Source organism: Silurus aristotelis (genome assembly GCF_946808225.1).
Source record: "Silurus aristotelis genome assembly, chromosome: 15".
Classification (NCBI taxonomy): Eukaryota; Metazoa; Chordata; class Actinopteri; order Siluriformes; family Siluridae; genus Silurus; species Silurus aristotelis.
Window position 1 is genome coordinate 1,643,962 of NC_139588.1, and position 4,467 is coordinate 1,648,428.

Consider the following 4,467-nt stretch of genomic DNA (forward strand, 5'->3'; position numbering starts at 1 on the left):
TACTAAAGTTATAATATTTCTGTGTGATTTATCAGAAGTATTTAGTGTGTGATTTTAGACATTAAGGAATCTCACTGACTCAAAATATCAAGAAAATAAAAAAAGATAATATTAATTATAAATAAGTGTTATTTATAACTGAATAATGCATAATTCTCCTTATTGTTCCTAATATTATGCTAAATGATGGTATCACTAGATGATATTGTGTGTTTGTGAAGATCGATGATCTCTGATCATGTAAAGGTTTTATATGAGAGATTGAAAATCAGGAAGCTCTTGAAGCTGGAATTAAACTTAGAAACACTGAAGTCCATCTCACCATGTCCTCAAAGCTTTGACCTCGATAGTACTCTTTGCTTCCTGGAAACTGGAGGCCATGTTGAAACAGTTCCTTAAGGTTGTTATTGGTGAGATGGAGCCTGTTACCTTCATTAGCAAACACTTTTCCATCCTCACACACCATCAGCACCAGTTCATCTTCGAGGGAGTCACAGGAGAACTCCTTAAAAACACCAATCACCTGCACGTACATGTGATCTGGGAGGTAGAACTGTTGCCACTCCTCTAATCTCTCTGGTTCATTTCTGTATGATGTTTCTGCCAAGGATCCGATGAGTGTGGGTGTGGATGAGTGTGATGGTCAGTGATGTGAGTGTAATGGTCAGTGATGTGAGCGTGATGATCAGTGATGTGACTGTGATGGTCAGTGATGAGTGTGATGGTCAGTGATGTGAGTGTGATGGTCAGTGATGTGTGTGTAATGGTCAGTGATGTGAGCGTGATGATCAGTGATGTGACTGTGATGGTCAGTGATGAGTGTGATGGTCAGTGATGTGAGTGTGATGGTCAGTGATGTGAGTGTGATGATCAGTGATTAGTGTGATGGTCAGTGATGAGTGTGATGATCAGTGATTAGTGTGATGGTCAGTGATGAGTGTGATGATCAGTGATTAGTGTGATGGTCAGTGATGTGAGTGTGATGGTCAGTGATGAGTGTGATGATCAGTGATTAGTGTGATGGTCAGTGATGTGAGTGTGATGGTCAGTGATGAGTGTGATGGTCAGTGATGTGAGCGTGATGGTCAGTGATGTGTGTGATGGTCAGTGATGAGTGTGATGATCAGTGATTAGTGTGATGGTCAGTGATGTGAGTGTGATGATCAGTGATGTGAATGTGATGGTCAGTGATGAGTGTGATGGTCAGTGATGTGATTGTGATGGTCAGTGATGTGAGTGTGATGATCAGTGATGTGAATGTGATGGTCAGTGATGAGTGTGATGATCAGTGATTAGTGTGATGGTCAGTGATGGTCAGTGATGAGCGTGATGGTCAGTGATGTGAATGTGATGGTCAGTGATGAGTGTGATGTGAGTGTGATGATCAGTGTTAAGTGGGATGGTCAGTGATGAGTGTAATGGTCAGTGATGTGAGTGTGATGGTCAGTGATGTGAGTGTGATGGTCAGTGATGTGAGTGTAATGGTCAGTGATGAGTGTGATGGTCAGTGATGAGTGTGATGATCAGTGATGAGTGTGATGGTCAGTGAAGTGAGTGTAATGGTCAGTGAAGTGAATGGTAAAGTTAGAGAAGAGAGTTAATAGGAAATGTAAACAGAAAGTGAATCGTAGTCAGCAGGATTCGAATCTGCGCAGGGAGACCCCAATGGATTTCAAGTCCATCGCCTTAACCACTCGGCCACGACTACTACACAGTTAGCTGTCACCCCCTACTTGAACTGGAACCCCTATTAACACAAGAAAACGCAAACGAACAATATCTATAATTAACAGGAAATGTAAACAGAAAGCAAATCACACTTGGCAGTAATCAAACCTGCACGGGGAGACACCAATGGATTGCTGGTCCATCGCCTTAACCACTCGGCCACGACTACGACACAATGCTCTATCATCCCCTACTTAAACTGGAAGCTCTATTAACACAACATCCTGCAAACTAACTGGATTGGGGTAATTCATAGGAAATGTAAACAGAAAGGGAATCGTAGTAAGCAGGATTTGAACCTGCGTGGGGAGACCCCAATGGATTACAAGTCAATCGCCTTAAAAGACCAGAGAAGAAAGAGATTAGGTGGTGGCTGTGGGAGTTGAGGGAGCTCAGGCTTGTGAGGTGGAGGACCTAACCTACCGGCCCGTCCCTGATGGTAGGAGAGTGAAAAGTGTGTGTGACGGGTGTGTGTGGTTGTCCACAATGCTGTTTGCTTTGCGGATGCAACGTGTGGTGTAAATGTCCATGATAGAGGGGAGAGAGACTCCGATGTTCTTCTCAGCGGTCCTCACTATCCTTAGTAGGGTCTTGCGCTCCGAGACTGTGCAGTTCCCAAACTAGGCAGTGATGCAGTTGCTCAGGATGCTCTCAATGGTCCCTCTGTAGAACGTGGTCAGGATGGGGGGAGGGGGAGGAGCTTTCCTCAGTGCTCTCAGGAAGTAGAGATGCTGCTGGGCTTTTTTGGTGATGGGGCTGGAGGAGCCTTTCCTGTTTGCACATACTTGGTTATTCACCATGAAGTTAAAAATCCTGAATCGCATTGACCTGGATGCTTCAGCAATAATGTAATACATTCTTAATAACTAATATGTTTAGCTTTTTTGCTGTTGTTTTTCTGTTACTTAAACAGCAAATACACAATGTTGTGATTGCAGCTTGAGAAACTCCATGCCATTGGATACAAGCCTGTTCTGCTTCTTGGCAAGGAGACCAAAAAGAATGAAGTCAAGTGTGAAATATTAACCCCTCGCTGCACACTCTACACCTATGCCCAGGACTACCTTCAGAAGATGGGTTCACTTTATGAATACCTTCGTGAAGGTAAGATGCAGCACTGCATTCTTAAAGTCACAGTTCACAACTTGTGTTAAGTATGGCAAAGATTTGCATCAACGTTTAAACCTTAAAGGGACGGCTCCCCCCTAAAACTTGAATTCATCGCCTTAAACTCCTAACCTCCTTGACAGTGGAAACTTAGGAGAGGTTTCCATTTTTATATAACCAACACAGAGTGTGTTAGCACAATACTGGGTCTTTTAATACAATTCAACTTTTTAAATATTAATTTATCTTTAGACACGACCAAACAGCACTTCCTCAAACCATTTTCTAATATTTGGCAAACTACAACATGTCTCCAAAATATATTTTTTACCTGTCCACTGTCACAGTTTTATCTGCATAGTATTGTGAGGAATGAAAGTAATTGCACAAAATTTGCTGATGAAGAACTATGACGATTTGTCCTTTATTTTCATATTCATCAGTCGTTGATGACTGAAATGTAGTTTTAGAGTGAACCATCTCTTAAACTATTTTCTTATTCAGTCCCCAAAAGAGAGCAAGCTTTTGGGAATGTTGGGAAGAGCACAACACATGCATGTCAAGTTCCAGCTTACCACATTTGCAATTTGGCATCCACGAACCCACAGAATTTGACTGTATGATTTAAACAGATTAACATTTAAAACATAGAGATTAACCATGAGTTTAAACTGCACCTGTTTTAAGTAAGCAAAACACTTGTTCAACTTGCAGAGGATGGAACCAGGATTCCAGTGGCAATGATGATCAGCTGATGACGCTGCGTCTCACACCCTGTGATCCATTGGACAACACAAGCAACCCGGAGGAGGTGAGGACCACACAGGTGGAAGAGACAAGAGCATGCTGGTGGAGCCCATGAGTAATACAGAAGGGCAGGTGAAGCGGATGAGCACTGCAGAGGAGCAGGTGGAGCAGATCAGCACTATGGAGGAGCAGGTGGAGAAGATCAGCACTATGGAGGAGCAGGTGGAGAAGATCAGCACTATGGAGAAGCAGGTGGAGCAGATTAGCACTATGGAGGAGCAGGTGGAGCAGATCAGCACTATGGAGAAGCAGGTGGACCAGATCAGCACTATGGAGAAACAAGGTGGAGAAGATCAGCACTATGGAGGAGCAGGTGGAGCAGATCAGCACTATGGAGTAGCAGGTGGAGCAGATCAGCCCTATGGAGGAGCAGGGGGAGCAGATCAGCCCTATGGAGGAGCAGGGGGAGAAGATCAGCACTATGGAGGAGCAGGTGGAGAAGATCAGCACTATGGAGGAGCAGATCAGCACTATGGAGTAGCAGGTGGAGAAGATCAGCACTATGGAGGGACAAGGTACAACAACACAACAACAACCTGTAAACTAAATTTATCTGGGTAATTAATAGGAAATGTAAACAGGAAGTGAATCGTACCTGCGCAGGGGGACCCCAATGGATTTCAAGTCCATCGCCTTAACCACTCGGCCACGACTACTACTATCCTCTATCATCTCCTACTTAAACTGGAAGCACTATTAACACAACAACCTGTAAACTTACTGGATCGGGGTAATTAATAGGAAATGTAAACAGAAAGTGAATCTTGGTCAACAGGATTCTAACCTGCGCAGGTGGACCCCAATGGATTTCAAGTCCATCGCCTT

At 43.6% G+C, this 4,467-nt stretch overlaps 1 long non-coding RNA gene across 1 annotated transcript; it reads left to right on the forward strand.

Moving 5' to 3' along the window:
• Nucleotides 1-2,000: 2,000 nt before the first annotated feature.
• On the forward strand, nucleotides 2,001-3,805 carry LOC310738301. The gene is made up of 3 exons (XR_014537019.1): nucleotides 2,001-2,282; nucleotides 2,316-2,832; nucleotides 3,340-3,805. It is a non-coding gene; the product is annotated as an uncharacterized lncRNA (long non-coding RNA).
• Nucleotides 3,806-4,467: the final 662 nt, after the last annotated feature.